The following is an 18,510-nucleotide window of genomic DNA, read 5'->3' as shown; positions in this document are numbered from 1 at the left end:
AGAAGAGGTAGATACAGCATCCAGAAGAGGTAGATACAGCATCCAGAAGAGGTAGATACAGCATCCAGAAGAGGTAGATACAGCATCCAGAAGAGGTAGATACAGCATCCAGAAGAGGTAGACACAGCATCCAGAGGTAGATACAGCATCCAGAAGAGGTAGATACAGCATCCAGAAGAGGTAGATACAGCATCCAGAAGAGGTAGATACAGCATCCAGAAGAGGTAGATACAGCATCCAGAAGAGGTAGATACAGCATCCAGAAGAGGTAGATACAGCATCCAGAAGAGGTAGATACAGCATCCAGAAGAGTTAGATACAGCATCCAGAAGAGGTAGATACAGCATCCAGAAGAGGTAGATACAGCATCCAGAAGAGTTAGATACAGCATCCAGAAGAGGTAGATACAGCATCCAGAAGAGGTAGATACAGCATCCAGAAGAGGTAGATACAGCATCCAGAAGAGCGTTATCTAGTGTGATGAATGGTTTTGAAAGCCGACAAGTTGAAGAATTGAGACATGCAACATATGGGAATCTTATTGAAGAAACGTTTCGCCACACAGTGGCTTCATCAGTCCAGTACAAAGCAGGAAGGTGTAAGGAGAGAAGGAGTTTGGGGTAATCAGTCCCTCAGCCTGGAATCGATGTGTTCAGTCCATCCAGAGTGATAGACTGAATCTTCAATAAGATTCCCATATGTTGCATAAGTGTCTCAATTCTTCAGCTTTAGCTAGTATACTAAGTAGTGTGGGACTGAGAACACTTCCCTGTGGGAACATTTCTTTAGTCTCGCTTCTGAAACCTTGTAAGATAGATGGTTGTATATGGTCTGGTGATGACTACCAACTGTGGAAAACGACGCTTGTGAGCACTTTATTTAAAGAAACGTTTCGTTACGAGTGGCTTCATCAGAGGACTGCTGAAGCCAAACGTGGCGAAACGTTTCTTTTAATAATGTCCTGGCTGTACACAAGTGTCCTTTACCACAGCCTTAGTAGAGAATAGACGATGATTTATTTAATAGACAAGCTTTTATTCCAGTGACTTGGTTACCTCTAATATTCATCTTGGTTAGTTCATGTAATGTAACGGTTGTGCTTGCGATATCAAGTACAAATTTACATCAAGAAGTGTGGTAAAACCAGAAGAAAAGTGTGCACTGAGAAATGGTAATATAATTCTGCACACTTTTTCCTTCCATACAACCACCGATGTTATGTTCATGTAGGTTCGCCCGGGTCCTGGCCCGGGTCTTCTCCATGTGGTGACCCGGCACTGCCTCCCGAAGGAGTGTAGGAGTTCGTACAAGTGATGTACCGTTTACAGCCCTCTGGCGGGGACAGCCCTGTGAACAACCACAGAGATGAGGATACAGTTGGTGTCTGCTTCTGTAGTATAGTATAGTAAACGTATCATTCTTTCCAGTGTTATATATAGAGAACTAGTTAATGAGGTTGATCTAAATACATCAGGTTGTTGCGGCTTAGGAATAGCCAGGAGTTTACCTGGAGTTTACCTGGAGAGAGTTCCGGGGGTCAACGCCCCCGCGGCCCGGTCTGTGACCAGGCCTCCTGGTGGATCAGAGCCTGATCAACCAGGCTGTTGCTGCTGGCTGCACGCAAACCAACGTACGAGCCACAGCCCGGCTGGTCAGGAACCGACTTTAGGTGCTTGTCCAGTGCCAGCTTGAAGACTGCCAGGGGTCTGTTGGTAATCCCCCTTATGTATGCTGGGAGGCAGTTGAACAGTCTCGGGCCCCTGACACTTATTGTATGGTCTCTTAACGTGCTAGTGACACCCCTGCTTTTCATTGGGGGGATGTTGCATCGTCTGCCAAGTCTTTTGCTTTCGTAGTGAGTGATTTTCGTGTGCAAGTTCGGAGACTAGTGTTCCAGGAAATGGGAAGGACACTCTCGGTGTAACCAAGATTATACAGTGTTAACAAAGGGTTATCAGGAACCTGCCTCACAGTTCTGATTTTATGTAAGTTATATCATCCTCTCCAGGAGCGACCTTGTCTTTAATATAATATTTAATACATACGCAGTCCAGTATTTACACTCGTGAAGTACAGGATGTTGAACCTTCCTGCAGAACCACTCTCTCTGGGTTGGTTCCAATATGAACCGGGACATTTTACTACTTGGACGTTTAACTCGGCTATTTTTAAGGTCACTATCTTTTACAAAAAATATTATGGAAATGAAAATGTTCATTTCCTTGTGGAGTTTAATGTGTGGTTTACGTATTATGATATATTACTTGCAAAGGCGTCTAATGGAGAGGGCTTCGGGGGTCAACGCCTCCGCGGCCCGGTCTGTGACCAGGCCTGGTGGTGGATCAGGGCCTAGTCAACCAGGCTGTTACTGCTGGCCGCAATTAGACTGAAGTACGAACCAATATTACCACTATTTCTAGTTATTTTATTTATAACGTTCCAGGCTAGACAAGGTTACACCCGTTTAACCCATTAACACATACCCATTAACACAGTATACCCATTAACACAGTATACCCATTAACACAGTATACCCATTAACACAGTATACCCATTAACACAGTATACCCATTAACACAGTATACCCATTAACACAGTATACCCATTAACACAGTATACCCATTAACACATTATACCCATTAACACAGTATACCCATTAACACAGTATACCCATTAACACAGTATACCCATTAACACATTATACCCATTAACACAGATTACCCATTAACACATTATACCCATTAACACATACCCATTAACACAGTATACCCATTAACACAGTATACCCATTAACACATTATACCCATTAACACATTATACGCATTAACACAGTATACCCATTAACACAGTATACCCATTAACACATTATACCCATTAACACAGTATACCCATTAACACATTACACCCATAAACACATTATACCCATTAACACAGTATACCCATTAACACATACCCATTAACACAGTATACCCATTAACACATTATACCCATTAACACAGTATACCCATTAACACAGTATACCCATTAACACAGTATACCCATTAACACATTATACCCATTAACACATTATACCCATTAACACATTATACCCATTAACACATTATACCCATTAACACATTATACCCATTAACACAGTATACCCATTAACACATTATACCCATTAACGCATTATACCCATTAACACAGTATACCCATTAACACAGTATACCCATTAACACAGTATACCCATTAACACATTATACCCATTAACACAGTATACCCATTAACACAGTATACCCATTAACACAGTATACCCATTAACACAGTATACCCATTAACACAGTATACCCATTAACACAGTATCCCCATTAACACAGTATACCCATTAACACATTATACCCATTAACACAGTATACCCATTAACACATACCCATTAACACAGTATACCCATTAACACAGTATACCCATTAACACAGTATACCCATTAACACATACCCATTAACATTGTACCCATTAACACATTATACCCATTAACATTGTACCCATTAACACATTGCACCCATTAACACATACCCATTAACACAGTATACCCATTAACACATTGTACCCATTAACACATTATACCCATTAACACAGTATACCCATTAGCACATTATACCCATTAACATTGTACCCATTAACACATTGCACCCATTAACACATACCCATTAACACAGTATACCCATTAACACATTGCACCCATTAACACATTATACCCATTAACACAGTATACCCATTAACACATTATACCCATTAACACATTATACCCATTAACACAGTATACCCATTAACACATTATACCCATTAACACAGTATACCCATTAACACATACCTATTAACATTGTACCCATTAACACATACCCATTAACATTGTACCCATTAACACATTGCACCCATTAACACATTATACCCATTAACACAGTATACCCATTAGCACATTATACCCATTAACACATTATACCCATTAACACATACCCATTAACACATACCCATTAACACAGTATACCCATTAACACATTATGCCCATTAACACAGTATACCCATTAACACATTATACCCATTAACACATTATGCCCATTAACACATTATACCCATTAACACATTATACCCATTAACACATACCCATTAACACATTATACCCATTAACACATTATACCCATTAACACAGTATACCCATTAACACATTATGCCCATTAACACAGTATACCCATTAACACATACCCATTAACACAGTATACCCATTAACACATTATACCCATTAACATAGTATACCCATTAACACATACCCATTAACACATTTTACCCATTAACACATTTTACCCATTAACACATTGCACCCATTAACATATACCCATTAACACATTTTACCCATTAACACATTTTACCCATTAACACATTTTACCCATTAACATTTTACCCATTAACACATTTTACCCATTAACACATTTTACCCATTAACACATTTTACCCATTAACACATTTTACCCATTAACACATTTTACCCATTAACACATTGCACCCATTAACATATACCCATTAACACATTTTACCCATTAACACATTTTACCCATTAACACATTGCACCCATTAACATATACCCATTAACACATTTTACCCATTAACACATTTTACCCATTAACATTTTACCCATTAACACATTTTACCCATTAACACATTTTACCCATTAACACATTTTACCCATTAACACATTTTACCCATTAACACATTTTACCCATTAACACATTGCACCCATTAACACATTGCACCCATTAAAATATACCCATTAACACATTTTACCCATTAACACATTTTACCCATTAACACATTTTACCCATTAACATTTTACCCATTAACACATTTTACCCATTAACACATTTTACCCATTAACACATTTTACCCATTAACACATTTTACCCATTAACACATTTTACCCATTAACACATTGCACCCATTAACATATACCTATTAACACATTTTACCCATTAACACATTTTACCCATTAACACATTTTACCCATTAACATTTTACCCATTAACACATTTTACCCATTAACACATTTTACCCATTAACACATTTTACAAATTAACACATTTTACCCATTCCTGTTGCCTAAGTTCTTGTTTTCAATTCGTTGTACTTGTCAGTGCAGTCTGTAAGGTCATGTTGAGCAACACTTGTGAGTTATGATACGTATGATGGCACTTGTGAGTTATGGTGCTTATGATGGCACTTGTGAGTTATGATACTTATGATGGCACTTGTGAGTTATGGTGCTTATGATGGCACTTGTGAGTTATGGTGCTTATGATGGCACTTGTGAGTTATGATACTTATGATGGCACTTGTGAGTTATGGTGCTTATGATGGCACTTGTGAGTTATGATACTTATGATGGCACTTGTGAGTTATGATACTTATGATGGCACTTGTGAGTTATGATACTTATGATGGCACTTGTGAGTTATGATACTTATGATGGCACTTGTGAGTTATGATACTTATGATGGCACTTGTGAGTTATGGTGCTTATGATGGCACTTGTGAGTTATGGTGCTTATGATGGCACTTGTGAGTTATGGTGCTTATGATGGCACTTGTGAGTTATGGTGCTTATGATGGCACTTGTGAGTTATGGTGCTTATGAGGGCACTTGTGTTATGGTGCTTATGATGGCACTTGTGAGTTATGATACTTATGATGGCACTTGTGAGTTATGGTGCTTATGATGGCACTTGTGAGTTATGGTGCTTATGATGGCACTTGTGAGTTATGGTGCTTATGATGGCACTTGTGAGTTATGGTGCTTATGATGGCACTTGTGAGTTATGATACTTATGATGGCACTTGTGAGTTATGATACTTATGATGGCACTTGTGAGTTATGGTGCTTATGATGGCACTTGTGAGTTATGGTGCTTATGATGGCACTTGTGAGTTATGGTGCTTATGATGGCACTTGTGAGTTATGGTGCTTATGATGGCACTTGTGAGTTATGATACTTATGATGGCACTTGTGAGTTATGGTGCTTATGATGGCACTTGTGAGTTATGGTGCTTATGATGGCACTTGTGAGTTATGATACTTATGATGGCACTTGTGAGTTATGGTGCTTATGATGACACTTGTGAGTTATGATACTTATGATGGCACTTGTGAGTTATGATACTTATGATGGCACTTGTGAGTTATGATACTTATGATGGCACTTGTGAGTTATGATACTTATGATGGCACTTGTGAGTTATGATACTTATGATGGCACTTGTGAGTTATGGTGCTTATGATGGCACTTGTGAGTTATGGTGCTTATGATGGCACTTGTGAGTTATGGTGCTTATGATGGCACTTGTGAGTTATGGTGCTTATGATGGCACTTGTGAGTTATGGTGCTTATGATGGCACTTGTGAGTTATGGTGCTTATGATGGCACTTGTGAGTTATGGTGCTTATGATGGCACTTGTGAGTTATGATACTTATGATGGCACTTGTGAGTTATGGTGCTTATGATGGCACTTGTGAGTTATGGTGCTTATGATGGCACTTGTGAGTTATGGTGCTTATGATGGCACTTGTGAGTTATGGTGCTTATGATGGCACTTGTGAGTTATGATACTTATGATGGCACTTGTGAGTTATGATACTTATGATGGCACTTGTGAGTTATGGTGCTTATGATGGCACTTGTGAGCTTATGATGGCATGAGTTATGCTTATGATGGCACTTGTGAGTTATGGTGCTTATGATGGCACTTGTGAGTTATGCTTCGGATGATGGCACTTGTGAGTTATGATACTTATGATGGCACTTGTGAGTTATGGTGCTTATGATGGCACTTGTGAGTTATGGTGCTTATGAGGGCACTTGTGAGTTATGGTGCTTATGATGGCACTTGTGAGTTATGATACTTATGATGGCACTTGTGAGTTATGATACTTATGATGGCACTTGTGAGTTATGGTGCTTATGATGGCACTTGTGAGTTATGGTGTTTATGATGGCACTTGTGAGTTATGATACTTATGATGGCACTTGTGAGTTATGATACTTATGATGGCACTTGTGAGTTATGGTGCTTATGATGGCACTTGTGAGTTATGATACTTATGATGGCACTTGTGAGTTATGATACTTATGATGGCACTTGTGAGTTATGATACTTATGATGGCACTTGTGAGTTATGGTGCTTATGATGGCACTTGTGAGTTATGATACTTATGATGGCACTTGTGTTATGGTGCTTATGATGGCACTTGTGAGTTATGGTGCTTATGATGGCACTTGTGAGTTAGCTTATGATGGCACTTGTGAGTTATGGTGCTTATGATGGCACTTGTGAGTTATGGTGCTTATGATGGCACTTGTGAGTTATGGTGCTTATGATGGCACTTGTGAGTTATGATACTTATGATGGCACTTGTGAGTTATGATACTTATGATGGCACTTGTGAGTTATGGTGCTTATGATGGCACTTGTGAGTTATGGTGCTTATGATGGCACTTGTGAGTTATGATACTTATGATGGCACTTGTGAGTTATGATACTTATGATGGCACTTGTGAGTTATGGTGCTTATGATGGCACTTGTGAGTTATGATACTTATGATGGCACTTGTGAGTTATGATACTTATGATGGCACTTGTGAGTTATGGTGCTTATGATGGCACTTGTGAGTTATGGTGCTTATGATGGCACTTGTGAGTTATGGTGCTTATGATGGCACTTGTGAGTTATGGTGCTTATGATGGCACTTGTGAGTTATGATACTTATGATGGCACTTGTGAGTTATGATACTTATGATGGCACTTGTGAGTTATGGTGCTTATGATGGCACTTGTGAGTTATGATACTTATGATGGCACTTGTGAGTTATGATAGTTATGATGGCACTTGTGAGTTATGGTGCTTATGATGGCACTTGTGAGTTATGGTGTTTATGATGGCACTTGTGAGTTATGATACTTATGATGGCACTTGTGAGTTATGATACTTATGATGGCACTTGTGAGTTATGGTGCTTATGATGGCACTTGTGAGTTATGATACTTATGATGGCACTTGTGAGTTATGATACTTATGATGGCACTTGTGAGTTATGGTGCTTATGGTGGCACTTGTGAGTTATGGTGCTTATGATGGCACTTGTGAGTTATGGTGCTTATGATGGCACTTGTGAGTTATGATACTTATGATGGCACTTGTGAGTTATGGTGCTTATGATGGCACTTGTGAGTTATGGTGCTTATGATGGCACTTGTGAGTTATGGTGCTTATGATGGCACTTGTGAGTTATGGTGCTTATGATGGCACTTGTGAGTTATGATACTTATGATGGTACTTGTGAGTTATGGTGCTTATGATGGCACTTGTGAGTTATGGTGCTTATGATGGCACTTGTGAGTTATGGTGCTTATGATGGCACTTGTGAGTTATGGTGCTTATGATGGCACTTGTGAGTTATGGTGCTTATGATGGCACTTGTGAGTTATGGTGCTTATGATGGCACTTGTGAGTTATGGTGCTTATGATGGCACTTGTGAGTTATGATACTTATGATGGCACTTGTGAGTTATGGTGCTTATGATGGCACTTGTGAGTTATGGTGCTTATGATGGCACTTGTGAGTTATGGTGCTTGTGATGGCACTTGTGAGTTATGGTGCTTATGATGGCACTTGTGAGTTATGGTGCTTATGATGGCACTTGTGAGTTATGGTGCTTATGATGGCACTTGTGAGTTATGATACTTATGATGGCACTTGTGAGTTATGGTGCTTATGATGGCACTTGTGAGTTATGGTGCTTATGATGGCACTTGTGAGTTATGGTGCTTATGATGGCAATTGTGAGTTATGGTGCTTATGATGGCACTTGTGAGTTATGGTGCTTATGATGGCACTTGTGAGTTATGATACTTATGATGGCACTTGTGAGTTATGGTGCTTATGATGGCACTTGTGAGTTATGGTGCTTATGATGGCACTTGTGAGTTATGGTGCTTATGATGGCACTTGTGAGTTATGGTGCTTATGATGGCACTTGTGAGTTATGGTGCTTATGATGGCACTTGTGAGTTATGGTGCTTATGATGGCACTTGTGAGTTATGGTGCTTATGATGGCACTTGTGAGTTATGGTGCTTATGATGGCACTTGTGAGTTATGGTGCTTATGATGGCACTTTTGAGTTATGGTGCTTATGATGGCACTTGTGAGTTATGGTGCTTATGATGGCACTTGTGAGTTATGGTGCTTATGATGGCACTTGTGAGTTATGATACTTATGATGGCACTTGTGAGTTATGGTGCTTATGATGGCACTTGTGAGTTATGGTGCTTATGATGGCACTTGTGAGTTATGGTGCTTATGATGGCACTTGTGAGTTATGATACTTATGATGGCACTTGTGAGTTATGATACTTATGATGGCACTTGTGAGTTATGGTGCTTATGATGGCACTTGTGAGTTATGATACTTATGATGGCACTTGTGAGTTATGATACTTATGATGGCACTTGTGAGTTATGATACTTATGATGGCACTTGTGAGTTATGGTGGTTATGATGGCACTTGTGAGTTATGGTGCTTATGATGGCACTTGTGAGTTATGATACTTATGATGGCACTTGTGAGTTATGATACTTATGATGGCACTTGTGAGTTATGGTGCTTATGATGGCACTTGTGAGTTATGATACTTATGATGGCACTTGTGAGTTATGATACTTATGATGGCACTTGTGAGTTATGATACTTATGATGGCACTTGTGAGTTATGATACTTATGATGGCACTTGTGAGTTATGGTGCTTATGATGGCACTTGTGAGTTATGATACTTATGATGGCACTTGTGAGTTATGATACTTATGATGGCACTTGTGAGTTATGATACTTATGATGGCACTTGTGAGTTATGATACTTATGATGGCACTTGTGAGTTATGATACTTATGATGGCACTTGTGAGTTATGATACTTATGATGGCACTTGTGAGTTATGATACTTATGATGGCACTTGTGAGTTATACTTATGATGGCACTTGTGAGTTATGATACTTATGATGGCACTTGTGAGTTATGATACTTATGATGGCACTTGTGAGTTATGATACTTATGATGGCACTTGTGAGTTATGATACTTATGATGGCACTTGTGAGTTATGATACTTATGATGGCACTTGTGAGTTATGATACTTATGATGGCACTTGTGAGTTATGGTGCTTATGATGGCACTTGTGAGTTATGATACTTATGATGGCACTTGTGAGTTATGATACTTATGATGGCACTTGTGAGTTATGATACTTATGATGGCACTTGTGAGTTATGATACTTATGATGGCACTTGTGAGTTATACTTATGATGGCACTTGTGAGTTATGATACTTATGATGGCACTTGTGAGTTATGATACTTATGATGGCACTTGTGAGTTATGATACTTATGATGGCACTTGTGAGTTATGATACTTATGATGGCACTTGTGAGTTATGATACTTATGATGGCACTTGTGAGTTATGATACTTATGATGGCACTTGTGAGTTATGATACTTATGATGGCACTTGTGAGTTATGATACTTATGATGGCACTTGTGAGTTATGATACTTATGATGGCACTTGTGAGTTATGATACTTATGATGGCACTTGTGAGTTATGGTGCTTATGATGGCACTTGTGAGTTATGATACTTATGATGGCACTTGTGAGTTATGATACTTATGATGGCACTTGTGAGTTATGATACTTATGATGGCACTTGTGAGTTATGATACTTATGATGGCACTTGTGAGTTATGATACTTATGATGGCACTTGTGAGTTATGATACTTATGATGGCACTTGTGAGTTATGGTGCTTATGATGGCACTTGTGAGTTATGATACTTATGATGGCACTTGTGAGTTATGATACTTATGATGGCACTTGTGAGTTATGATACTTATGATGGCACTTGTGAGTTATGATACTTATGATGGCACTTGTGAGTATATACTTATGATGGCACTTGTGAGTTATGATACTTATGATGGCACTTGTGAGTTATGATACTTATGATGGCACTTGTGAGTTATGATACTTATGATGGCACTTGTGAGTTATGATACTTATGATGGCACTTGTGAGTTATGATACTTATGATGGCACTTGTGAGTTATGATACTTATGATGGCACTTGTGAGTTATGATACTTATGATGGCACTTGTGAGTTATGATACTTATGATGGCACTTGTGAGTTATGATACTTATGATGGCACTTGTGAGTTATGATACTTATGATGGCACTTGTGAGTTATGGTGCTTATGATGGCACTTGTGAGTTATGATACTTATGATGGCACTTGTGAGTTATGATACTTATGATGGCACTTGTGAGTTATGGTACTTATGATGGCACTTGTGAGTTATGATACTTATGATGGCACTTGTGAGTTATGATACTTATGATGGCACTTGTGAGTTATGATACTTATGATGGCACTTGTGAGTTATGATACTTATGATGGCACTTGTGAGTTATGATACTTATGATGGCACTTGTGAGTTATGATGCTTATGATGGCACTTGTGAGTTATGATACTTATGATGGCACTTGTGAGTTATGATACTTATGATGGCACTTGTGAGTTATGATACTTATGATGGCACTTGTGAGTTATGATACTTATGATGGCACTTGTGAGTTATGATACTTATGATGGCACTTGTGAGTTATGATGCTTATGATGGCACTTGTGAGTTATGGTGCTTATGATGACACTTGTGAGTTATGATACTTAGGATGGCACTTGTGAGTTATGGTGCTTATGATGGCACTTGTGAGTTATGATACTTATGATGGCACTTGTGAGTTATGGTGCTTATGATGGCACTTGTGAGTTATGGTGCTTATGATGGCACTTGTGAGTTATGGTGCTTATGATGGCACTTGTGAGTTATGGTGCTTATGATGGCACTTGTGAGTTATGATACTTATGATGGCACTTGTGAGTTATGGTGCTTATGATGGCACTTGTGAGTTATGGTGCTTATGATGGCACTTGTGAGTTATGGTGCTTATGATGGCACTTGTGAGTTATGGTGCTTATGATGGCACTTGTGAGTTATGATACTTATGATGGCACTTGTGAGTTATGATACTTATGATGGCACTTGTGAGTTATGGTGCTTATGATGGCACTTGTGAGTTATGGTGCTTATGATGGCACTTGTGAGTTATGGTGCTTATGATGGCACTTGTGAGTTATGGTGCTTATGATGGCACTTGTGAGTTATGATACTTATGATGGCACTTGTGAGTTATGATACTTATGATGGCACTTGTGAGTTATGGTGCTTATGATGGCACTTGTGAGTTATGATACTTATGATGGCACTTGTGAGTTATGATAGTTATGATGGCACTTGTGAGTTATGGTGCTTATGATGGCACTTGTGAGTTATGGTGTTTATGATGGCACTTGTGAGTTATGATACTTATGATGGCACTTGTGAGTTATGATACTTATGATGGCACTTGTGAGTTATGGTGCTTATGATGGCACTTGTGAGTTATGATACTTATGATGGCACTTGTGAGTTATGATACTTATGATGGCACTTGTGAGTTATGGTGCTTATGGTGGCACTTGTGAGTTATGGTGCTTATGATGGCACTTGTGAGTTATGGTGCTTATGATGGCACTTGTGAGTTATGATACTTATGATGGCACTTGTGAGTTATGGTGCTTATGATGGCACTTGTGAGTTATGGTGCTTATGATGGCACTTGTGAGTTATGGTGCTTATGATGGCACTTGTGAGTTATGGTGCTTATGATGGCACTTGTGAGTTATGATACTTATGATGGTACTTGTGAGTTATGGTGCTTATGATGGCACTTGTGAGTTATGGTGCTTATGATGGCACTTGTGAGTTATGGTGCTTATGATGGCACTTGTGAGTTATGGTGCTTATGATGGCACTTGTGAGTTATGGTGCTTATGATGGCACTTGTGAGTTATGGTGCTTATGATGGCACTTGTGAGTTATGGTGCTTATGATGGCACTTGTGAGTTATGATACTTATGATGGCACTTGTGAGTTATGGTGCTTATGATGGCACTTGTGAGTTATGGTGCTTATGATGGCACTTGTGAGTTATGGTGCTTGTGATGGCACTTGTGAGTTATGGTGCTTATGATGGCACTTGTGAGTTATGGTGCTTATGATGGCACTTGTGAGTTATGGTGCTTATGATGGCACTTGTGAGTTATGATACTTATGATGGCACTTGTGAGTTATGGTGCTTATGATGGCACTTGTGAGTTATGGTGCTTATGATGGCACTTGTGAGTTATGGTGCTTATGATGGCAATTGTGAGTTATGGTGCTTATGATGGCACTTGTGAGTTATGGTGCTTATGATGGCACTTGTGAGTTATGATACTTATGATGGCACTTGTGAGTTATGGTGCTTATGATGGCACTTGTGAGTTATGGTGCTTATGATGGCACTTGTGAGTTATGGTGCTTATGATGGCACTTGTGAGTTATGGTGCTTATGATGGCACTTGTGAGTTATGGTGCTTATGATGGCACTTGTGAGTTATGGTGCTTATGATGGCACTTGTGAGTTATGGTGCTTATGATGGCACTTGTGAGTTATGGTGCTTATGATGGCACTTGTGAGTTATGGTGCTTATGATGGCACTTTTGAGTTATGGTGCTTATGATGGCACTTGTGAGTTATGGTGCTTATGATGGCACTTGTGAGTTATGGTGCTTATGATGGCACTTGTGAGTTATGATACTTATGATGGCACTTGTGAGTTATGGTGCTTATGATGGCACTTGTGAGTTATGGTGCTTATGATGGCACTTGTGAGTTATGGTGCTTATGATGGCACTTGTGAGTTATGATACTTATGATGGCACTTGTGAGTTATGATACTTATGATGGCACTTGTGAGTTATGGTGCTTATGATGGCACTTGTGAGTTATGATACTTATGATGGCACTTGTGAGTTATGATACTTATGATGGCACTTGTGAGTTATGATACTTATGATGGCACTTGTGAGTTATGGTGGTTATGATGGCACTTGTGAGTTATGGTGCTTATGATGGCACTTGTGAGTTATGATACTTATGATGGCACTTGTGAGTTATGATACTTATGATGGCACTTGTGAGTTATGGTGCTTATGATGGCACTTGTGAGTTATGATACTTATGATGGCACTTGTGAGTTATGATACTTATGATGGCACTTGTGAGTTATGATACTTATGATGGCACTTGTGAGTTATGATACTTATGATGGCACTTGTGAGTTATGGTGCTTATGATGGCACTTGTGAGTTATGATACTTATGATGGCACTTGTGAGTTATGATACTTATGATGGCACTTGTGAGTTATGATACTTATGATGGCACTTGTGAGTTATGATACTTATGATGGCACTTGTGAGTTATGATACTTATGATGGCACTTGTGAGTTATGATACTTATGATGGCACTTGTGAGTTATGATACTTATGATGGCACTTGTGAGTTATACTTATGATGGCACTTGTGAGTTATGATACTTATGATGGCACTTGTGAGTTATGATACTTATGATGGCACTTGTGAGTTATGATACTTATGATGGCACTTGTGAGTTATGATACTTATGATGGCACTTGTGAGTTATGATACTTATGATGGCACTTGTGAGTTATGATACTTATGATGGCACTTGTGAGTTATGGTGCTTATGATGGCACTTGTGAGTTATGATACTTATGATGGCACTTGTGAGTTATGATACTTATGATGGCACTTGTGAGTTATGATACTTATGATGGCACTTGTGAGTTATGATACTTATGATGGCACTTGTGAGTTATACTTATGATGGCACTTGTGAGTTATGATACTTATGATGGCACTTGTGAGTTATGATACTTATGATGGCACTTGTGAGTTATGATACTTATGATGGCACTTGTGAGTTATGATACTTATGATGGCACTTGTGAGTTATGATACTTATGATGGCACTTGTGAGTTATGATACTTATGATGGCACTTGTGAGTTATGATACTTATGATGGCACTTGTGAGTTATGATACTTATGATGGCACTTGTGAGTTATGATACTTATGATGGCACTTGTGAGTTATGATACTTATGATGGCACTTGTGAGTTATGGTGCTTATGATGGCACTTGTGAGTTATGATACTTATGATGGCACTTGTGAGTTATGATACTTATGATGGCACTTGTGAGTTATGATACTTATGATGGCACTTGTGAGTTATGATACTTATGATGGCACTTGTGAGTTATGATACTTATGATGGCACTTGTGAGTTATGATACTTATGATGGCACTTGTGAGTTATGGTGCTTATGATGGCACTTGTGAGTTATGATACTTATGATGGCACTTGTGAGTTATGATACTTATGATGGCACTTGTGAGTTATGATACTTATGATGGCACTTGTGAGTTATGATACTTATGATGGCACTTGTGAGTTATACTTATGATGGCACTTGTGAGTTATGATACTTATGATGGCACTTGTGAGTTATGATACTTATGATGGCACTTGTGAGTTATGATACTTATGATGGCACTTGTGAGTTATGATACTTATGATGGCACTTGTGAGTTATGATACTTATGATGGCACTTGTGAGTTATGATACTTATGATGGCACTTGTGAGTTATGATACTTATGATGGCACTTGTGAGTTATGATACTTATGATGGCACTTGTGAGTTATGATACTTATGATGGCACTTGTGAGTTATGATACTTATGATGGCACTTGTGAGTTATGGTGCTTATGATGGCACTTGTGAGTTATGATACTTATGATGGCACTTGTGAGTTATGATACTTATGATGGCACTTGTGAGTTATGGTACTTATGATGGGACTTGTGAGTTATGATACTTATGATGGCACTTGTGAGTTATGATACTTATGATGGCACTTGTGAGTTATGATACTTATGATGGCACTTGTGAGTTATGATACTTATGATGGCACTTGTGAGTTATGATACTTATGATGGCACTTGTGAGTTATGATGCTTATGATGGCACTTGTGAGTTATGATACTTATGATGGCACTTGTGAGTTATGATACTTATGATGGCACTTGTGAGTTATGATACTTATGATGGCACTTGTGAGTTATGATACTTATGATGGCACTTGTGAGTTATGATACTTATGATGGCACTTGTGAGTTATGATGCTTATGATGGCACTTGTGAGTTATGGTGCTTATGATGACACTTGTGAGTTATGATACTTAGGATGGCTCGGTTACAATATAGTATTATCATTGTTATAATAATAATAATTATTATTAATTTATTATAATTATGGGGAACGCTAAAACCGTAGGGATTATACAGCGCCTGGGGGGTGATGGAAGGTATTCAAGCTTAATTCAGGGAACTGGAGCACAGATCCAATTCCCTAGATCAAGAGCTCCTCACTATCATCAAGGAACTTCCCTTCAGAGGTTGGGATACACACAGGATAATACTGGGTATCTCCACTTACTACCTGGTCTCTGATTGGGATACACACAGGATGATACTGGGTATCTCCACTTCCTACCTGGTCTCTGGGATACACACAGGATAATACTGGGTATCTCCACTTCCTACCTGGTCTCTGATTGGGATACACACAGGATAATACTGGGTATCTCCACTTCCTACCTGGTCTCTGATTGGGATACACACAGGATGATACTGGGTATCTCCACTTCCTACCTGGTCTCTGATTGGGATACACACAGGATGATACTGGGTATCTCCACTTCCTACCTGGTCTCTGATTGGGATACACACAGGATGATACTGGGTATCTCCACTTCCTACCTGGTCTCTGATTGGGATACACACAGGATGATACTGGGTATCTCCACTTCCTACCTGGTCTCTGATTGGGATACACACAGGATGATACTGGGTATCTCCACTTCCTACCTGGTCTCTGATTGGGATGGGTATCTCCACACAGGATACACACAGGATAATACTGGGTATCTCCACTCTTACTACCTGGTCTCTGATTGGGATACACACAGGATGATACTGGGTATCTCCACTTCCTACCTGGTCTCTGATTGGGATACACACAGGATGATACTGGGTATCTCCACTTCCTACCTGGTCTCTGATTGGGATACACACAGGATAATACTGGGTATCTCCACTTCCTACCTGGTCTCTGATTGGGATACACACAGGATGATACTGGGTATCTCCACTTCCTACCTGGTCTCTGATTGGGATACACACAGGATGATACTGGGTATCTCCACTTCCTACCTGGTCTCTGATTGGGATACACACAGGATAATACTGGGTATCTCCACTTCCTACCTGGTCTCTGATTGGGATACACACAGGATAATACTGGGTATCTCCACTTACTACCTGGTCTCTGATTGGGATACACACAGGATAATACTGGGTATCTCCACTTCCTACCTGGTCTCTGATTGGGATACACACAGGATAATACTGGGTATCTCCACTTCCTACCTGGTCTCTGATTAGGATACACACAGGATAATACTGGGTATCTCCACTTCCAACCTGGTCTGTGAGTGGGATACACACAGGATAATACTGGGTATCTCCACTTACTACCTGGTCTCTGAGTGGGATACACACAGGATAATACTGGGTATCTCCACTTCCTACCTGGTCTCTGAGTGGGATACACACAGGATAATACTGGGTATCTCCACTTCCTACCTGGTCTCTGATCGCGCAGAGAATCACAGAATTTTGGGGTGCCAGCCGCCTCGTAGTGTTGATATTATTGACACATACAATTCTCTCTGTGATCAGGGTTCAAACTAAATGTTTTTTTTCTTTTATGTCCTTGATTGTTGGAAATATAATCAAGAGACATAATCAAGTGTCACAGAGTCGTGTCTTGCGTACCCTATATTCAACTCCAGCGACACATTATTACGTAATAGGAGATGAATGGTTCACCGAACCGACGTGTTGATAAATTAGACACATGTGCAACTCTTGGGTATCTTTATTGAGGAAACGTTTCGCCACACAGTGGCTTCTTCAGTCCATACACAGGAGAAACTTGAAGAACAGGAGGAGAATGAGGTTGGTAGATAAGACACATAGGCAACATTTAGGCAACTTTATTCCGAAACGTTTCGCCTACACAGTAGGCTTCTTCAGTAGAGTACAGAAAGTAGGCAGGAGCAGTAGAGATGTGAAGACGATGTAATCTCTTCACATCTCTACTGCTCCTGCCTACTTTCTGTACTCTACTGAAGAAGCCTACTGTGTAGGCGAAACGTTTCGGAATAAAGTTGCCTAAATGTTGCCTATCTGTCTTATCTACTAACCTGTCGGTATTGTATACCACTTGATAATCAGGAGAATGAGGTAATCAGTCCCTCAACCTTGAGTCGATGTGGTCAGTCCATC

This window comes from Cherax quadricarinatus, chromosome 85 (genome assembly GCF_038502225.1).
Source record: "Cherax quadricarinatus isolate ZL_2023a chromosome 85, ASM3850222v1, whole genome shotgun sequence".
In the NCBI taxonomy this organism is placed as follows: domain Eukaryota; kingdom Metazoa; phylum Arthropoda; class Malacostraca; order Decapoda; family Parastacidae; genus Cherax; species Cherax quadricarinatus.
This window is presented reverse-complemented; position numbering follows the sequence as displayed.